Source organism: Periplaneta americana, chromosome 10 (assembly GCF_040183065.1).
Source record: "Periplaneta americana isolate PAMFEO1 chromosome 10, P.americana_PAMFEO1_priV1, whole genome shotgun sequence".
NCBI lineage: Eukaryota > Metazoa > Arthropoda > Insecta > Blattodea > Blattidae > Periplaneta > Periplaneta americana.
The window spans coordinates 66,291,258-66,313,761 of NC_091126.1; the positions used below are offsets into that span (position 1 = coordinate 66,291,258).

General features: G+C 38.3%; 1 protein-coding gene and 1 non-coding gene across 2 annotated transcripts in view; one reads left to right on the plus strand and one right to left on the minus strand.

The window, feature by feature from the left end:
* LOC138707768 (sialate:O-sulfotransferase 1-like) overlaps positions 1-22,504 on the plus strand; it is a 90,064-nt gene that overhangs the window by 7,455 nt on the left and 60,105 nt on the right. The gene's annotated exons all lie outside the window — the stretch shown is intronic.
* On the minus strand, positions 382-463 carry TRNAS-AGA (transfer RNA serine (anticodon AGA)). Its single transcript has one exon. It is a non-coding gene; the product is annotated as a tRNA-Ser (tRNA).

Here is a 22,504-nt window from a genome sequence, read left to right on the forward strand (position 1 = left end):
ACTGGCATGTAAAAGAACTCCTGCGGGACAAAATTCCGGCACACCGGCGACGCTGAAATAACCTCGGCAGTTGCGAGTGTCGTTAAATAAAACATAACATTAGCATATGAAGATCCAAACTCGAAGTCAGATGCTCAATTCTTCTTAATTTTTCAGTTTCGCACTGTATGAAGTATAGGTGAGTTAATAAATAATTGTAATCTTTGACGTAACAGTCGTAATAGAACCATGGATACCAGCGAAAATTATATTTTTAAATGTTGACGATATTGGTACCTTAATTATCAAACCATTTGTACGGATTTTCTATTCCTATCTCACATAATTACAGTATGTTACAGTGTGAAACGTTGTCGACAGTAGACTGTGGTTTAAAAAGTTCGCAGTCGGTAGGACTCGAACCTACGCTCCCGGAGGGAATCTGATTTCTAGTCAGACGCCTTAACCACTCGGCCACGACTGCACGTTGGGAGCAGTGTACTTAAGTGGGGTATACTAGGTGTCCTGAAAGCAACGGGAAGGATTGATCGCGAACAATGATTGCTGCGCTTCTGTGGTATACTGTATGCGGTGCCTTGTGATTCTACTTGTGAAAGTCTAAGTTTATTAATGTAAATTTGGAAAGAGTTAAGCCCATAGGCGGAATTATGGGGGGGGGCACGTGCCCCCCCCCCACCAAACTTCTCTCAACGATTTTTTTCCCTATTAACGTTAGAAAATATTGAATTCAAAAGATCTTTTTTTGCTTTTTCTATGATTAAATTTCTGTCGTTAAATTAATAAGTTAATGTCTTCAGATCATGTGTCTGGACTATAATATTTATTTTAAGTTTTTGAATGTATAAGAATTTCTATACCTCATTTGAGCAATGGAAGCACTGTATTGTTTCTTTTGTAACAGCCTATACGAATGTATTCGAAGTCAGCAGATGTTCAAACTGCCACTTGGAGAAATATGAATAACATACTGCACAAAAATGCAGAAAAAAGAAAAGTGATCCCGGTATAATCTGTAAACTTAAAGACGAGATTAAATAAAATAATTAGGGTCATATTCATAGATATTCTTAGCGCGGGCTTCCGGTGGATGATCAGCGAACTAACCAGGGTTAGCAATATGATATGATATGAATCCTGTACAAGTAATCAGTCGATAGTCGGGGCTAGTTTAGCACGCTCGTAGCGCGGGCTAGCGAAATGTCTATGAATAGCACCCAGAGAGTTTACATTTCGTATGATGTCTTCAGGAAGGTAAACTTAATTCAAAATGAATGATAAACTTCATAAAAGAATGTCTGTTAGCATTGTTACGTAGTTTTATTAATGTATGCATATATTTCTGTACGGGAGAGAAAAAGAAGAGATTGTTTTAAGCTATGCCCTATTATAATTTGTAGTAGTTCAAGCCCTACACAACTCGGTTCGAAACATTGCGGACATGGATGTAACAGTGTAAGAAACATGTCCCCAAAAATACCTTTATTAAATGATCATATTCCGATATATTATACCACGGTCAAGCTGTAACAGGGGGAGGAGGTAAATGATGTCACCCATAACTCCGTTATATGGGGATTCTATGGTTTTGGTTTGCCCCCCCCCAAGGAAACGGTTCTCTCTTCGCCTATGTTTAACAATGTTTGTTTGTCATTCAGAGAAGGTTCTAATTGGGATATTTCCGTCAGTACTTTATAAATATTTATGGAAAAGAGATTTCGGAGATGGAAAAAATCAGGTCTAACTCTGCTGACGGCTTCTCACGAGTGACCGGGGTTTGATATCGGGAAGAATATGTAAGATACATTTTTCTTTTCTGGTTCATTCCAGTAAATGTTTATTACATTTTTTACTTTAATTTTTTTGTGAGTACTGATATAATTAAGAAAAAGCTATTGTGGTACAGATCCTATCCAAGCATTTCGATTTCTCCCATCTTGTTCAGTACACCATTGCTTCATCGTCGCCTTAGTTCACAATCACTGAATATAGCATCTACCGCTGCGTAGTAACGATTAGATATCTGACCGTAAAACGAGCAGTCCCATGTTCACATCCTGGTTTTGACAAGTTACCTCGTTGAGGTTTTCTCCGCGGTTTTCCCTCAATCAATGAAGAGGAAATAGTGTGTATAGGCCATTCGGTATATCGTGAAACCTACCTGCGCGGGAAGTGAAGGATAAAGTGGACTGAGAAGCTTCCCTCCCTCGCTACGCTTCGACTTGCAAGCTAGCTAATTCACTTACCCCCACCATAAATTTATTAATATGAGCTACGGCGCACGAATGCATTTGGTTTCACAGGATAACGAATGACCTATAACTGTCGGCACTAGACCCTGGACTCATTTTACTGGCATTATCACCTTCATTTCACTCAGATGCTAGATCACAATCGTAGTTGATAAAGCGTGTTGAAAAACAATTAAATAGCTCCAATAAATTAATTGAAAATGATGCCAAATAAAACATTACCGAATGCTATAAGAAGTATAATTTACCAATAAAAATATCAATCGTGGACGATGAGTCTGGCGCTTGCTGCTATTTTTAAATAAGTAGTACCCTATAGCAGTAAAGCGAAATTGAATGTCACTTTGCTGATCCCCGTGTTACTATAGGAAATGAATGCATCATCCTAGGTGGAACTGCGATGCGTAAGTTATAAATTTTCAGAGGTATAATTATTGGCCTACATTATTTTTGCTCAAATCATTTGTCATTCATTTTTTCCTCATAAAATCCTTCCTAAACTTACCACTAACAGCGGGGCTATGTCACTAATCTATCTATGCTTAACCATATCGCTCAGAGTGAGGATATGGTCACTAATCTCCTCACTGAACGATACCTAATCTTATCACTGACAGTGGGGCTATTGTCGCTACTCTATCTCCACATCAAAATATGCTTAACCTTATCAATGACAGTGGGGCTAAGGGAGCTCGAAATTTTATTTCCGTATCTGTACATGTCTAGTCATATAGTTACATGGTGGAAAGTCACCCCTTGAAACAACATAAGACGAACACAAGAAAAGGATCACTCTCTAAGTCACTATGGGAGGAAATTAAACCCTCACATCCCTTCCGGGATTCAAACACGGATACACTACATTTGTAACCTAAAGTTACCATAAAGACACAGCGTCGAACGAGGGCATAAATATTATACACATTTCTCTTTGAATTTAAGGACTGTTAATTACAAAATCTGACATTAGGCCTATTGCTATTCTTGGAAGACTCACATAGCTGAAATTTGAGTCAACTTATTTTTTCAGGATTCATTATTTCAGAATTAGGCTTTTGATTATACCACCATAACCTGGAACACGGTACAATACCGAAAAGCCTAATTCTGATCATATTGAACGCGAAATCTAACGCTACGTGTATTTAGGATTGCCGAACGTTCACGTTTTGCCTGAACAGTATTGAAATGTCAAGGGATATACTGTACTCCAACCACTAGAAAGTCTCCAGGGAATGAGAAGGAGCGGGGTGATGCTGTGAATGAATGTTGATGTCATAAGGTCACACACGTGGGTACTCGTATCTCTATTGGCTAGCTCTCACAGCACAAACAATAACACTGATATACACATTTTTATACTACCCTAGTTACAAAATTAGATCACTGTTAATCTTCTGGTCTTTTAATCCCTCTATACAGGAAATAACATATGCAGGAGAGCGCATGTTTTTTTTTTTAAACTGACGTTATAACGGTAATATTATCTATCTACTTCGCTCCAATAGATGACGCAATAGTAAGCACATTCCTTTGACGGTTTATCTCCTGGTTGGAGAACAGTATGAGCCGTTCAGAGCAAAAGTGGTGTAATGAGGTTTAAAGTAAAAATTCTGTAAAATACAACGCAAAGTGGCAATTAATATGTCCTTCGTGCTATCCACTGACTACTAATGTTTACTTGAACCCTCATTACCCATGTTTGACTTACACCACTTCTGCTCTGAACGGCTCATATATGTTGTGCTTTCTGGAAAAACTTGATATCCAGCTTGATGAAGATGTACTGTACGATGAACTCTGTATCTTAAAAAAGTGTGTACGAATATATTGCTTGTGTTGAACAGTTTGTGGTCAAAAGTGGAGAGCATTTTTTTCAGAAATCGCGAAGATGTTGCGAATTACTAAAATTAGGCCTACTTAATAGTAGTCAATTTCAGTATCTAATGCCTTCCGTGCAAGAATTTTCACTTTACTCGGCCACATCTTGACAGATGACAGGGAAAAAAACAGTCTGAAAATCTCATCAAGACAGAGCTGCAAGTAAAAATTAATTTTGGAATACCATGTTCTGAAATTGTCCATCATCTTATGCACGATCCTAGTATCATTTCTGCACAAAAAAGTGGAAAGAAATCATGTTTAAATGGGACTATTAATGACTTGTCATTAAAAATTTAATATTGTCTGTGTCAGCCCTGGACATAAGAGGGGAAGTGGAAGGGACGGAGAAACCCCCTCCAATGTCCTTTATGCTTACATCGCCTTATAAACAAACGTGCAGTAAAGCTCTATGCATCATTGGTGGATTTCAGGCGACCAGGGACAGCCGAAAGTTCGTAAAAGCTATGATACCCGCCTGATATAACCCGTCACTGGACTTCCTGCTTGCTCGTACCGCACCAAAACACGGGGGATCCCGACTGCGCGCAGACCCAAAATTTTACCTGTTCTGAAGTGGTCAACTGCACGCGCGGTTACTTCTCGAAATAGATCAGCTGCGCGCGGTGGTCAATTTTTGAATCAAGTCAATTGCGCGTGGAGGATAACACAAGTTATGTTGCCACTACAGCATTTTCTTTCCCATTTTCAGAGACTTAAGACTCTCTATGACTGCCAAGCTACACCAGTCAAAGGTATAGTTAAAAATACTTTGTCATATTCTCATGTCCATAATGGGGCACTCGTCAAGGTGTTTAAAAAGACACGGAAACTATTTTAATTACTTATGATAATAATAAACTCTTTAAAAAAATTCAAACGTGTCATAGTTCCATTTCTGTACTTTAAAATCAATTCCTGTATATACTGCACATGTTTTCCACGTTTATTATTAGATCGGTGAGGCCTATCTATATCATTCATTTTAATGTAGGTGGTTGTCTGAGTTTGAACGATAGATTCAACAAAATGATATAGGCCTATGTGGATATGCACTGTGAAAACGTGTAACATTTTTACTGTCGGGTTTAATGCTCATTAAATCTTCAACAAAGCATCCCCAACTTCATCGGGTGAGAGAAAAGCCAAACCAAACACCTAGTGTAACCATTTACTTATATCAGTGTTATTTTCTTTATAATCGGACGATAGCCCTAACGCCTGAATTTTCCTCCACCAGTCCTGCGTCAAATGAAATCTACACCCCACTATTGATGAAAATGGTCACACCTGACTAACTGCTTTGTGTATAGCTACTTCGAAATGAGACACAATGATTGACGGTTGAAACTTAATATTCATATCATCATAAGCATTTACGATTTGAGTTAATACTTTTTTCGTACGTAACAAAATGCTAAGGGGATGTACTGACCGTTGTTTGAAACATGAATTGTAAATAACTGATAAAAAATTTACAGCTGTAGTCGAAGGTACCGTCAACAAAAATTTTGTTACTCCCACAAAAACTGACTAATGATAACAGTGCTACCAACAGTTTTGTGCAAACATTACCAAGTCGCAAATAAAACACTCCCGCGCAGTCGACCTGTTCACAGCATACCTCATCTCGCGCAGTCGACCTGTTTGCTGAGGTAATGCTGAACCTGCTCTCGCGCAGTTGGGCAAACAGTAAACCTTTTCGCGCGCAGTCGGTACACATCCTCAAAACATTAGTCTCAGCCGCGAAAGGTGGAGTGGGAAGTAAAGGGGTGGTCTGCAGTAACTCAATCGAGTTATTTACGCCCAGGCCAGGTCTATGTTGTTGCTTAGTCAACTGTCCGAAGATAGGTTTGAATCTCATAACTGATACCAATAAGACATCATTCTTGAGACAACTAAGCCAGAAAATAATGAGGTAGAGTGGCCAGTTCCTTCCCCCCTCCATCGCTGAGTAGTAACATATAGAGTTTTTAAAATTTTCATTCTTTGTGTTGTTATTTTCATTAGGACCTATTAAGTATTGCAATAATTGATGATCATTATGTATACTTGTAGAGTTATTTTGTGTCAGCATTTCCTTGTAAGACTAAATGTGAAATTTGACTTGTATCCAGGAATCAGCAAACAGGAATTTCCCGTCCCTAGTCATATAACTTAATATTTGCCAGTTTTTGTCTCTTTTCTATCCAGAGAAATATGAACCATGCACATTATAAAGCACTTCACACGATTCTTACCACGTGGAGTCTCTATTTAAGACAAAATAGGATAGATTATCACATCAATTGAAAGTAAATGTCTAACGAGTGGGAGGGATTCAAATTCACGTCCTTGATGTCTATACAGCGTCGAAACTGCACCTTAAAATCTATGTATTCACGATCGACACTTATATAAATAAAGTGTAAATGCTAAGTCTCAAAACTTCAGCTACAGAATTGTTACAAACGTTGTTGACTCCAATTAAGTACAGCTTCGATTCGATGGTGAGTTGAGTTTGTGTTAATGGGTTAGGGAACTCCCACCAAGTTGAAACGCTGAATTACGCTTAGCGTGTGAATAAATCACTTTCAGTTTGCAGCGAGCATGTGGAATTATTGATTTTGTTAGCTCTGAATTTCTAAGAGCAGAGATCCGTTGCTAAGCTCACAGAATTAGGCTGAGCGGAGCTACAGCTCAACGTTGCTGCCTCATCCTTGCTCCTCGGTAACCTCAATTCGCACTGAGGCAATGTTATACTGCACTTCGTGTATACTTTTCTATCTCTTTCCATCTAAGAACTGTGAATTACTCCTAACGAAATAGCGTAAGTTTGCCTTAGAACGAAATGGGAGCAGGAGCTAAAATTCGTTTGTTGTGATGGAAATTCGTTCAACTTGAAATGGAACCGAAAACCATTAGACTTAATGCATAAGATTAAAAGAATAATAAAAACATTTACTTCTATCCTATTGAATATTAATATGCTGCTTTTAAGCATACAAACTTTATAAATTGATTTGAAACTAGTAAAGTAGCATACCCTAGTTCTTCGATGAAAATGAAACTGGTACGTAACAAAAATATATTTCAAAGAGATCGAATGCTACCCTCTAATTTAAAAAAAAAATTGAATATAATATTTCACCATTTATTCACTAAAAGTTGTTGACTTATTTACATTACACATCAATTAAAAATAGCCAGTTTTTTCTGTTGTTTAAAGTCACTATGCAATTAATTTAGAAGTTTCTCTACTTCTGAAAGTCACTTCATTATTCCCATTGCTTAAAACTGAATGTAATTAACACATGGAATCGTAGTTTGAGTTTCTAATCAAGCGCAAATGCGGGAGACACTATGATCGAGCACTGCAACATTTCACGATCTATTGCGCTCTCAAACTAGGCGCATTCCCAAACCCACACCGGCTGACTACACTAAGGATCGCTGCGTACTCAGGTTCCGAGCAGACAGCCCCCTCGTCCCTAGGCCAGCTCCTTCGTCCCTAGGCAGCCCCCTCCGTGCGTCGCCAGGCGGCGGGAGAAATGTTGACGGAATGATGTAGATGCCTAATATGGGGAAACGGGAGAACTCCTAGAAAAACTCCAACGGCGACCTTGTCCGCCATAAGTGTTACTATGGATTTTTCAATGAAAAATCTCAGGCCTGACCGAGAGTCGAACCGGACCGCCTGCGTGACAGGCTGAAGGTTTGACCAGCAAAGGACTCCATCAAGCGCTAAAGGGAAAAGCAAGTTGGATAAAATAGAGAAGAGGAGAGCGAATGAATAAAGAGTGAGAATTAAATACTGCGGCATAGTCACGCACAAAGGTTTGTTGGTACTGTATTATTTTAGGGCACTAATCTAGACGGCATTTCGGTAGGCGGTCAGTTGCTATATGCGCCGTAGCATTTCTGGTATGTGATGTCACAAGTTTGTACAGTAGAACCAATCGGAATCAGTCTGTAACAAGTAGGCTTACTTCCCGAGTTCGTTTGTTCACGTGTGAGTGTTTTAATACATTGAATAAATAGAACTAACATTTTCTGTGCGTGTGTAAGATAAATAAATGGAAGAAGAGACTACAAAAGGACAAGTATTGCACAGGCAGGCGCGGAAAATAGAGTTTAAGGTGTATAATTATTTTAAAAACGTTGACGAGCAGAACGCTGCCGGCCATCGTGATACTGGCTGCAAAGTTGCCAATGTGCAAGAAACGACTGCAGAAGCATGCGGTGTGGGATTGAGAACCGTGCAAAGAATATTGTTAGTGAAGGAAAGAGGATTTGTTTGTTGTCATACTTACAGTGATCAAAGGCTAAGGTCATTATTGTCTTTTGATCATTTAAATTCTCTCCTGCGCTATTTGTATTGCACGTGCGCGTGAAGTGCGATGTGGCAATGTTGTAGGCTACTCTGCCTTGCTCTCTCTATCTGTCTCTCTCTCTCGACGCAAACGCCTTCCGAATTGCCGTCGATTCTAGGTAACTTTAATTGTCGTAGACACATAGGGAATTCAGTAAAAGCTTACGATGAGCCACAGCTGTAATAACCAGAGGTAAGAAGTTCGTTCCAAAACTGTTAAGTTATATGAGCTTGGACTATATATCAACTGAATGAACAGTAGTATAACACAGCTCTCACCGTCAAAAAACAAGCAAAACAAACATGTACAGTCGGGTGGTAGTCAAACTTGTCTTTGTACCTTAGAATAAGCAACAAAATAAGCGAATATATTTGACAATTAGATTCTTCGTAACTTTCAATATAAAATTATTTAGGCTAACTATAGCCTACATACAAGAATAACAAACAAAATACATGGTAATCGCTCGGCCACATACGGCTCGGCGCACAAAAGATCTTCTGCAGAAATTTCACTGGGAGGTGTTTCAACATCCACCTTACAGCCCGGATCTCGCTCTCAGCGATTACCATCTTTTCTTATACCTCTAGAAATTCCTATCTAGTCAGCATTTTCACAGTGACAGAGAGGTGCAGACGGCTGTCACACACTGGTTTCGATCCCAGGCGGCAGACTTCTTGATCCCACGGTATAACAATTATCTGAAATCCGGTGATATGTTGAAAAATAGCTCAACAATTGCTGTTTCCGTTGCAATAAATCTTTCCATGAAATTGTTTTTCTTTCTCTAAACGGCCCCGGGGAAACCTACTTTCTGGACCGCCTCGTACTTCTGGTTGAAACTTGAAGCGAATAATAATTTTATTGTTTCGTTTGGTTACTTATGCTTTTCTGTGACAGAACACTAAATCATACGGGACAACACTTACCTCTGTTTCTTAAAATCCGTCACTGTAAATTGTTTTTAAATTAAAAAAGCGTATATGAATAATTTTGCGTCAAATATGCAATTCACTCTCTCGTGGACCATAATATTCCGTACTGAGGCAATTTGCAGTTTGTGGCGATTGAATATTCTACACTGCCCCTTGCAATTCTGTGATGGTATTTTCTTTAGAGAATAGTTTCATTGCAGAAGCAATAAAAACTTCTCATATAAGGAGTCATAACACAAATATTCCTGCAGTAAAGTGAAGCTGAGGACCAGTTTCTAAGTGCAAGATCCGTTCAGAGCCAACACAGTGGTGAATTATTTTTAGTTCAATCGAGTTGAAAGAATTCTCCCTTCTTTAATTTTGCAGCGTTTTCAGCTAGAGCACATATTTGCCGCCAGTGAGAACATTCGTGAGAAAGAAAGGAATAAAAGCTAAGCATTTATAGTCTACTTCAGCATCTCTGAATAGGAATAAGAAATATAAAAACCATTAATTTAACTGGTCATACACTCAAATCCAGAATATTCTGAATATAAAACGGACTTACTACTCTACGACTAGACCTACATAAGAATATTTTAATGTAATATGTTATCCTACATTTAGGTTTTATATTACTTACAGATTATGAACAAGCTTCAGTGTACAGTTCCAAAAATGTGGCCTCCATGAATTTTCTCTGTTCCAGATTCAACGCAATGCGCATTTTCAGTGCTCCAAAGTAATGGTACAATCGAGATCGCTTTGGGAGTTATTTAAATGCATTTTATTTCGATTGTTGTCGTAAACCAAAAGCAATTGAAAAGATGCTCTGAAAACGTATGTACCGTATTCTTGATAGTAGATGAATATTTATAATTTGTGCAGTAAAGTAGTGATAGTAAACGAAAAATTGTCTACATAATTAATTAAATGAACTCTTTCCTGAACAGTACCCGAACCATGTATTTTGTAGTCTCTGAGCAACCACGTTAGCACATATCTAACGGAATACTTGCAATGAATTGTCATAATCGGGGTTGTACGTTATCGTGTCCGTTATTTAAACCCTTCAGGCCTGATGTACATTATAGTGCACATTGTTTCTTTCTTTTCTTTTTTGGAATGTCTTCGATACTTTTAAATATTTTGAAAAATTCAATGTGATAGAAATGGAGAATATTATTTTTGAAACATTTCTATATCTGAATTAAAAATGAAACTTAAAATTTTGGGGCCTCAGGGGTCAAAATTGTCCCCAAATTTTGATTTTTTGTGAAGACTTGATTTGGGAATTTTGGATCTCCAAAATGATTATGTGACCAGTTTTTTTTTTTTAATTTTTTAAAATATAAATTCAGGTCTGAAGGGATTAAGGTGAGTCAGGACCTCTGCGACAAATTTTGAGCAACGATAGATCTCAGAGTGGAGGTCATTTTTCATGAAACGACCCATGTTCTCTGACGTGTTGTTTAAGACCTACACGACATTGAAGAAAAACAGGTTTTAGTGACATTTACAATTAATGGCAGTAATTATACATTTATTTCTTCAAGTACCCTTGCGGACGGGTTACAGAACCTGATTAAATTCATTACACCCTCGTAGCAATGATTGTCGGAATCTTCCGAAAATTTCAGATCTGTCTCCGGCAAAGGTTTACTGTAAACATCTGGGCTGGAATTGTTGATCATCTGTTTGGACCTGTCATTTTGTCGCCTCACTTTAATGGAACAATTTACCCTTGAGGAACTTCGAAAGATTCTTTCCCTGCTCACGGAGGATGTATCCCTCGAGACATGTGATTCCAGCTTAGTGACTCCCTGCTGTACTTCAGCCTGATTGTACGAGCACATCTGAATAACACCTACGAGGAGCAAAGGATAGGAAGAGCGGGACCTGTTGCGTGGCCAGCACGATCACTCGACATAATACCCATAAGATTCTTTCTTTGGGGGCAAAGTGAAGAGCGTCGTGTACGCCGCACCAATTGATGCCAGAAAGCAACTGACTGCGAATATTCGTTGCCTTTGATCAAATTCGACACAGGACTAAATTGTTCGACATAGTTCGACAAACACTGGAAATTAGATTCAGGGTAGACACTTTTAACACCTTCTGTAACCTGTCCACAAGAGTACTTGAAATAAATGAACAATTAATTTCATAATATTGTAAATGTCACTAAAATCTGCATTTTCTTCGATGTCGCATAGTTCCTACAAGATGCGTCATCGAACATGGGTCGTTTCACGAAAAAAAATCCTTATTGCGAGATCAATCGCTCCTCAGAGCTTGTCGCAGAGTTCCTGACTCAACTGTATAATGACTCCTAGGCATTAATAAGATCTTATTTTCAGATTAGTTTAGTGATTTTTGCATTAGTTGTGTAATATCTTCCTGTAATATTGTTCAAATAATACTGGGCTGAAAACTGTTGTTAAATCGTTGCGATGCGAATCGTGCTCTGTAAAGCCTTGGTTTTTCTGAATCGACGCATCAGACCGCCTCGCACAAATCCAGACTACACGAGAGATAGTGAGTGGTTTCTATAACTGCGAGATGCGAGGTCTGCGTACCTCGCAGTTATAGAAACCACTCACTATCTCTCGTGTAGTCCGGATTTGTGCGAGGCAGGCCTCTCATCTCTCACGTCGCATGCGTCGGTTCAGAAAAACCAAGGCAAGAGTCTGGCCATTGTGTTTTGTGGGACTGTACGACAATCTGTTGACATTTAGTACAGTATGTCTCTGAATGACTAACACTATTAACTCACTTTCATATATCCCGTAAGTATTAATGACCTTTCAGAATCTTCGTAATAGTGCACTACTAATTTTCATTTTTTGAGCAGAAGGAATAGAAAGTAGTTCTAAGGGTGAGAAGAAAGTACGGACTGGAGGGGAAGCGAATACGTTGACGTATTTGGAAGAACTGAAAAATTCACTGAGATTTCTTGTGTAAAATATCGTCTGCTGTGTGTAAATTGCAACTTGTTCTGGAAGATAAAGTAGGGACCTCTTTTATAGAAGCCGCGCTCATTCGAGCCCAGGCGCTTTCCTTTGTAAGCGACAATGAAACGCTTTTCACTGTTGACTGCCTTCCTACTAACTAAAAAAAGCGGGGAGGAAGTTGTTTTGTGACGTGCTGTTGCCGCACTTTATACTTTATACTAACAATTAAATTAGATTAGATTAAACGTACCTTTACTCGTCGTCGTTGTCGCTGTCTCCCACATGAATCACAAATCTCTCCAGGGTATTGTCTGTGTCATGATTTATGTACTTGTTCTCAATTTTGACTGTATGTTGGACGCACGATGACCAAAGCTGATTGTTATAAATTATAATCCACAGCTGCAAGACGATGTCTTTGACACTGGCATTGTCATCGGCTCTTTACACCTCAAAGTCTTCCTCTTTCTTTGATAGCGCCTGAGCTAGAATGAGCTTTACCACACAACATCAGTGAATGTTGCTTTGAAGACCAGTAATCAGTACGTTTACTGTTAAATTTTTCACCGTTATTACTTTTAATTTATGTCCAGACATTTCATAATACTCGCAATGTCGGCCTTCTTTGCGCTAAACTCAAAGCGCGCCGCATGTTGTCACCTGTACCGCTCCAGAAATATCAATGCTCATCTCATGCGCTTTGTTTTGTGTTCGGATATCAGTTGCTTCGGCACTCACCAGGCACACACTTTCTTAAACAGGTGTTTCATCGCATACCATTCCACACCTTTATTTAATTTTAATACTGGATTAGGTGTATCAAATGTAAACAACTTTAACAACTGGTAACTCAGATATTTTTCGTCGGAGATCCTGGATTCCTACATCAAATTTGCTTGTATACAACCCCTATATAACCAGATAAATTTATTCGGTTGAATTTTGAAACACTCTGTATGTATGGTTTGGGTTTCCGAGTTTCAGCTGAGGCAAGATGGCCCAAATATCAGCATTGGATTCACGGATGCCACCCAAGCAATCTGCCGAACTTGGAAACACGATGGGTTAATAAAAGCTAACAGTAAGAGCATGGATTCATTCCGGGGCCGGTTCTGAGTTTCCAGTAAGCAATGAAAAACCATCTAACAAGCAAAAATTCTGATGGAGGCAGATTAAAAAGTTATTTCTTTCTACCACCATGTTAATAATGTCAAAACAAGTGCTTATACAAATTTTGGCCACTCGAGCGAAATTACGAAGGCCCCTCAGAAATAAAGTTTCTCTGGCGCCTTTACAGAAAAAAAAACACAATTTCATGGAAAGATTTATTGAAACAGATACAGCAATTGTTGAGGTATTTTTCAACATATTCCCCACTGGAACTGAGACATTTCTCATACCGTGGGATCAACAGAGAGGTGCAGACGACTGTCACACACTGGTTCCGAACCCAGGTGGCAGACTTCTATGACACACGGATACAAAAGTTGATCCCACAGTAAGACAAATGTCTCAGTTCCGGAGGAGAATATGTTGAAAAATACTTGAATAATATCTGCATCTGTTCCAATAAAACTTTCCTTTAAATTGTATTTTCTTTCTATAAACGGAGCGAGGGAAACTTACTTCCTGCGGGGGCACTCTCAATTGCGCTTGAGTGACCAAAATTTATGTGACCACTTGTTTTGACATTATTAACATGGTGAAAGAAAAAAAATAACTTTTTTATCTGCCCCATGAGAATGTTTGCTTGTAAGTTGTAGAAGTTGTAATTGTGATTCGAAAAAATGACACTGAATAAGTGATTTGCCATATATTGCATATATTGCTGAATTACGTGCAAAATAACATTAAATAATAATAATGATGATACTACTACTACTGCTACTACTACTACTACTACTACTACTACTACTACTACTACTACTAATAATAATAATAATAATAATAATAATAATAATAATAAAAACATTGTAATTAAAGATGGTTCAAAGATCCACTTTATTCTGAAGAACAGGATTATGCGTTCTTGTATACAAAGTATTGTATGGAACTTGTCATTTCAGCTTCAATAAATATGAAGTTATCTCTGTAAAATGTAAGTTGTAGTTTAGTGGGGCGCCAGTGTTGGTCTGAATCACTATTTCGTTTTGGCGACATTCGCGTAGTCTCCAGTAGGAATCAGTCGTTAAATTCGAATTGCCGTCACTTAGCCAAGACGAATGGGGTCGCATAACCGTTTCGCATTTCGAGGAACATAAAACGTTAGCATTCGTGTTTGTTCATAAGTCTGTTTGGTAACATTAGGCACTGTCTACCTTTTCGTAACAGGCGAGTCAATGCTGACCACAGTGTTGCATTCATTTTTTTTTTTTGACAAACTGGACATTTTAAATTGCAATTCTAATATTACTTCGGTCATTTTCAATAAATTGTCAGCTACTCTCTACTGAGTTGAAAAAAATGCATTGCTTTCTTCACCATACTTCTTCTTCTTCTTCTTCTTCTTCTTCTTCGCAAAATGATGTACATTATTTATGTATTTATTTTTATGATTATTTAGTTGTTTATTTCGTATTTATTTCAATTTAGTGTTTGTACTGACTCTGCAGGCCGCGTTCAGGCTCATACAAATTTTGGTCACTTGAGCGCAATTACGAGGGCTCCCCGGAAAGTAAGTTTCCCTAGCGCCGTTTACAGAAATAAAACATAATTTCATGGAAAGATTTATTGACACAGATACAGAAATTTTGTTGAGGTATTTTTCAACATAATCCCCACCCGAATTGAGACATTTCTCATACACTTTGAACTTTACATAATCCCAGAAGAAGAAATCCAAGTAAGGGAGAGTCGGGTAGTATCGGACATCGGGTAATATCGGACAGTGCGTTTCTTTCATCTACCACCATATGGTAGTACCTGAATGACATGTTTACGTTTCTCTATGCAACATCACAGAAACGTAACCATGTCAATCAGGTACTATCATCGTGTGGTAGATGAAAGAAACTCACTGTCCGATATTACCCGATGTCCGATACTACCCGACTCTCCCCTAAGTCAAATTAATAGATTGTAGTGGTCGTATTAAACATCGAAAAAAAATTGCCTCACCTTCAAGCTTCAATATAATGTTGCTATGTAAGTTGAAATATGGACATTGATTTGAGATTCGTAATTCTTGGGAATTATACAGTTTCCGAATTTCATGATGTTAATTAATTCAATTTAATTTTGAGAGGGGGTGCATTCCCAAACCCACACCGGCTAAGTACATTAAGGTTCGTATGTACCCGGGTTTCGAGCAGGAAAACCCACTCATCTCTTGGCCTGCCCCCTCCTTGTGTCGCCAGCCGGCTTTCGAGGAAATGCTATGGAATGATGACGGAATGGAGAGATGTTGACGGAATGATTTAGATGCCTGTTATGGGGAAACGGGAGAACTCTGAGAAGGAACCCAACTGCGATCTTGTCCGCCACAAATGTCACTGTTAATGAAAAAATCCCAGGTCTGACCGGGACTCGACCCAGGACCCACAGTATGACAGCCAGAAGGTCTGATCACTGAGCCACCGCAGAAGTTCAAGATAAGTTATACCCGTGACTGTTAAATAACAGAGACTTAATAGTATTGCAATGCCAGATCAGACAGGAAATGTTCAGTTTGTGGCCTGCTGTTTCGTATGCGAATTTTATGTACTTCATGTAAGGTGGTTCTGCCATACTCACAACACTGAACTGTCTTCGTATAACATGTCATAATGCTCTCGCATCTCTCAGACACGCGTAACTTGTGCAAAATCACTTGTAAAATGTGTGTAATACTTTAGAAATTAATTTGTCTTTCATGTAATGAAAATTGTGCTGCTATATCTGTATCAATTCTTATAAGCATATGTTTTGAAATTAAGCCTGGTAGAGAGTTCACAACGTTAGCGTTGTGCAAGGTTGTCGGATTTCTGACTGTCATGGCTGTAGAAACATATTAGGTTGATGCATACATTTTTTATTAAATGCAAAATTATTTTTACACAAACAAAACACATAAACTAATCAATAATATGTTCTCCTGCTTTGTTTATAACTGACACCCAACGTTCTGGTTGTGTATCGATTCCACGCCTGAAGAAATCTTGTAGTTTGGAGTTGGAGAAACCGTCAAATTGCTTTTGAAGAGCAGCTTTTTATACAAGGAGATTCTCCGGAGACTGTTGGATAGAGAGCGGGCAAGATGAATATGAATGGTGAATTTTCAAAACGACTTAAGTCCACATTTTGGGAGTTCTGTTTTGAGAGCATGATTATGTTACCGTGTGCAAAGGGCATCGTTTAGTATCAGAATGACTTTACTCCACGTCTTTTGTATAGTTTTTATCATACACTGAGCTGACAAATTGTTTCTTGTCTGTTGTCATTGGTAATTCCTTCCGAACTTATCTCACGTTTACCATTCCTTGCGGTGTATCCTTCAGTAGGCAGTTCTATACAGCCAGTGACACAACCAATTCCCTTTCTACTTCTTGATCATTTTCAGCACCATTCTTTCTCCACACTTTTCAACACAGTGGTTTATCACCGATGAATGAAACCAAAATTCAAGATATTCGTAAAATGCTAAAGTACATTTGTGATGAAGAAGACGTGCATACATTTTAAGAAAACATTATAGCATGGGAGACAACAAAGAATTGAAAGATGAAACTAAGCTGTGGTCTCGTTATAACACTCCTAAGAGTTGTCTGTGCTCTTGTGATTAATAAATTGTTCAAAATAATGTTGTTCAACAATTGCAATAAGGTTATTTTATGATTTTGGTATACATACATTTAGTTGAACATGTTTATGTGTCAGTAACCTAATAATTATGATGCAGGATTGAAGTTAATTTGCAGAACAACTTAAGTCCTGATGATAATTAAATTTTTACGACCTGAAGAAAAATACAAAAGTATGAATTTTTATAATAAAAATATTTCTCTTACATAGAAAAAATTATATTGTGACAATATATGGTTCAGCGAAACTAAAAACAGTTTTCTTTAATTTTCTCAAAACTACTTCTAGGGACTTAAGTCGTTTTGCAAATTCACCATTCATGTATGATGGAGCAAGCTCAGGGGAATAGGGTGGATATAGAAATAGCCTCCCAACCGAGCTCTCGGATCACCTCTTTTATAATGTTAGCAGTATGATGAAGGACATTATCATGCCGCAAAATGACTAGACGTAGACTTCTCGGTCGTCTTTTCTTCAGTAGCGACCTCAAGGTGACTGAGTTTTTGACAATAAATCTCAGCAATAACGCTCACACTCCTCGTAAGCAATTCATGGTAGATGACGCCTTGTTTCTCCCACCAGATGCACATCAGCTTGCTTTTTTCTTATGTCTCAGCCATGTCTTTCTCTTCTTGATGTTCATGAAAACGCACCATTTTTCGCCACCAATAACAATCTGGGGACAAAAACAATTGATGTTGACAACTTAAACGATGACGAGTAAGTTTAGAAGCAGGAAAGATAACACTATTTCTTGTTGTTTTCGCTCAAAACGCTCAGTACCCACTGCCAGCGAAATGCAAATGTACGATAGTTGATTGGTTACTATTCGTCATGTTGGTCAGTTCCAGAGTTGACTGATGTGGATCATAATAATTTAAGCGTTCTAATGTTTTTCGTCAAAGTCGGACGGTCTTCCTGAACGTGGAAAGTCATTCATATTAAAATGGCCCTCTTTGAAACGAGAAAACTAATTTCTTGCCGTATTTTACCCGTAAACGACACAAATGATTCTGGCGGTCTCCGATGCGTTTAATTCACTGTTAAACACAATTTGTCACGGGATTCCCCCGCAGGGAGCCATGCTTAGAAACTCTACTCCGGACGTCTCCAAAAGCCTACTCGCGAGTAAGCCCCTGAACGGAACCGAAGCCAGTACGTAATGAGCGCGCTCCGCCTCACTCATCTCCACCTATACTGTACTCCATGTTTATGCGCAAACGAAGAGCAGTGGCGGACTGCCATTATCATTGTGTTGGTCGGCGTGTTCCACCGTTTCACAATGTCTTCTAATCATGGACGTAGTACATTCAAGAATGAATGGGAAGATGATTTTTTTTTGTGTTAGTGGGGAAGAATGAATTATTCCATTTTCCAAGTTTGCATTCGCTCACGAATATTCCCCAGTCAAAAGTAGATGCATATTGCCAAATCATGGAAAGTCTCAAAACAGATTTCAAATAAAGACGATTTGGAGACTTCAGAAACATTGAAAAAGATTTTTCCTTGTTCGCGAATCCGTTTACACTGAACATTGCAGACGTGAGACCTGAGCCAAAATTTGAAGTTGCAACAATTCAAAGTGATATATTGTTCAAAGCTGAGTGTAAAGATTTTGTTGGTGTTGACATATCTAGAAATATTGATGCATGTAAATACCCGTGTTTAAGGTCCTTTCCTTTGTGAATCTCAGCCATGTTTGGTTCCACATATACTTGTGAACAGTTTTTTTTTTTAGAAAGTAACCAACATAAAATCGTGTAAAAGATCTCGTATGAGAGGTGAAAGTCTTCTTGCGTAGTTAATATTGACTGCTATGAAACCAATCCTAATCTTGAGAGCTTGGTAACGTAAATGTTGTTTATTTACAAAAGATGCTTCATAGTATGTCAAAATAATGTACAAACGTATGGTATTTCTTATTCTTTTCATGTTATTATTTATAAACATAAGCAGACCGTAGCCGCAATCCCCCACTGACCGCTCCCATCTGTTGAGGTACGAGTCTCTCCCCCATCTCTAGCCTTACAGCATACTGTGTTCGGCGGGCAGCATCGAGAGCACGAATACGCTTTTTGGAGACCTCTGCTCTACTCCATTTGAAACCCATTGCAATTGGCTGGATTTGAACCCGCAAAACTAATAAAACAGCTAGCATGGTAACAATCGGATCGCCGAGGAAGACAGCACTGGCTAACCTACTTCTAAATTTGATGTATGTGAAATCCAACTTGGGCGTGTCCGTAAAATGTTAACATGAAGTCCACATAATAAAGCTTTGGGCAGATTGCTTAAATTATATGACCACACCCTGTCACCACAGGTAGGCTGTACGAGAGCAACATCGTTGTCATTGCTCAGAATTTAAAAGTGTATGGTAGCTTTTCACGCAAGTCAAACAGAATATATTATTAAATATAAACAACACGTTTCACAATAATTAATGGTTTCATGTCAAAAGCTAGAAACGTTTTTGAATTCAGTCATTCGAAAAAGTTTTAACTGTTCTGCTAAAGTTCGCATAAATTTTAAAAGTATCGCTGAGTCAGTGCCATATTTTTTTATTCACAAAGGCGGAGTTAAGAAAAGTTTTCAGGATTTACTCTCATTTCTTTTATAACGTTTACCAACGATAAGGTTGCCATTCGCATCCATGATGATTCGGCCAAGAATCGAGGAGGAGGCGTGCAAAAAACAACCTCAATCACCTCATTAACACAGTGGTCGACAGCACTCGCTGAAATGGGTAACGGGTAAGGAGTGTATCGGAATATACAACGTCGTGCAGAAAGGGGCAGAAAGTATACCCGCCAGCAGCCACGGATGCACGCTAGTGCATCTCGTGCTTATCTTATCCGCTGGTACTGTCATCCTCTGAGGAGTTTAGTGCTGAGAGGAATGCGGTTCCGACTAGTCTAGCGCGGTACTGGAGTGGGAGGGAACAGCGGCAGTCTAGAAGGAAGTACAATTATACTGAAAACATTTCACTCGTATATAGAGTACCTAACATGTGCACACAGTCACACACTACTACAAACTGAAGACTGCATATTTTTGGGCGATTAATACTTCTTCTCCGCTCAGCTCGGCTTGGCTGTAGCAACAAAAGAATCTACCTGCAACCCTCCTCCCGCACCGAGGGCAAGAATACCTCAGGCCCCAGCGCTAAACTCGTCGGAGGAAGACAGAGACGTTAGCCCGAGGGAGTACTGTGCTGATGACCGCTGCATTAACAGATCAGAACCACTTAAGTTAATAATGTAATATAATGTTTCTTTCCTACGATATCTGTAAGGTGTTCCTTTAATTATTTATTTAATAGTATGATTATGTTTCTTATAATTTAAAACTGGGTGATGTAGTAATTGATAAACTGTTGAGTCTAATTTAGTTTAGATATAGTTATGTAGGAGGCGGATGCTGATGACCTAAAAATCTACTTATAATGATCATTAAAATGCCCTTAAACTAATTGCAAAATGATATACGATTAAAAGTAAATGGCATTTAAATATTATCACCGTACTCGCACCACAACTTCTTAAAAATTAGTGGCCTTGTTTCAATTACTGCCCTGCAAATCTCGGAGAGAGAAGACAACTTCCTGGAATTTGGCTAAGATAAAGGTAAAGAACATGGCCTATGGAGGGGAATTTTCTATTATAATAATTAGTGAAATGAGTAGGCTCATTGTGAAGGCCTTCCCTCTGACATGACGGTTGGGAGTAGTAACCACGAGGCGGTGTATTTAGCACATCCGAAAAGAGAAGGAAGCATTTCATTTTCTTGAATACCTCTAATTGTATATACTAGACCAGTGATGTCAAAGCAAGCGCATTTTTCTGACCTTGACGTCGTGCGCGGACATCAAGCGCTAAGTATGGAAAGAGGAAGGGTTGTGTATATGAATAAGCAGCCTGTTGGATTAAGAAAACAGTGGTGCACAAACTTCAAACGGAACGTGAAATTTTATGTCCTTATTTTTATATGGCTTCTTTCTGTTTGATATTATCTATATTGTCTGTAAAAGAAAATTACTAATACCAATTTCTTAATATTGCAGTTGTGTTATAAATGTTAATAACATAATAAAGAGTCAAGAAGGAAGATTCACATAAATTCCATAGTAGTACAACTATATTGTACTAAATGGATGAAACACATCATTCATAATGAAAATGATATTCCAAAAAAAAAAAAAAAAAAAAAAGAGAGATTGAGTATGACATGATAAGTTGGAATTGATATTGATGGTACCTTTAGTCTTATAAAAGTAATCAATAAACTAATCAAAACAATGTTACAGTACAAAGCAAAGTTACCTAGGTGCTATATATGTTTTAAGTGTAACTAATATTCCATAACAAAACTATTATCGCATTATGCTTTTAAGGTGATATTAGTGAGCAACTTCCTATCATCAGAATATAAAATTATTTTCTCGAAATCTGCTGAAGCTGAAATTTTTACAACACATGGGCACGTATCTTTTGCTTATGATGTAACAGTAGTTGCTTTGTTAATTTATTTCCTTACAAACAATTTCCATGCTAATATTTAAAAAAATTTCAATACACTATCTTCAGTAATACGTATTTACGGTATATGAGATTTACGAAAACATTCTGTAAGGCTACTAAATAAATAGGCCTATATCTGAAAATTTCACTTTTCTAAAAAAAAGTTGAGAAAGTATTGAACAAAAAAATCAAACTTGTGGAAAATGAACATTAAAATTAAAACTAACATTCTTATAATGCACTTATACTTCTCAGGCAAATCTACAAATCAACATGGGTACAGTTTTAATAAGTTCTCTTCCCTTTATCTATTCAATCAGTGTTGGCCATTCCTGAACATAGCTCGACCAAGCGGTATATACTACCTTTTTCGGCTGTAAAGCGCTCTGGCTCTCCTGAGCTCTAAAGCGTGCGCCTGCTCCTATGGGCATCAATTGACATGACTGTAGTAGACTGTGGTGCAGCTACGAGAGAGTGAAGCAGACGGGAGAGACAAATCGTATTCTACCTCACATGCAGTATCCACCAAGCCTACAGAAAACTTATTTCTGAGGCGTCTAGAATAGATTACGCGGAACTTTATTAACTTTATCAGAAGTTAAAAGAAATCTGTGTAGAAATTCAAAAAGGACATATAAGAAAATTATAAGAGATATCTATAGTTTGAATTATTTCGTGACTTTTGGGCAGGCGATGTCTACCCAGTCTCCCCTGACGTTTCGCCACGGTATGTACTGCATAGAGGTCGAATATGGGCCACTGTGAGCTGAAGTGCATAGATCCATCCTGTGTCTGACCGTCATAAAACAGACCACGCCAAAGTTTGGAGTCTTACTCTCCCGCCACTCTGTGGTC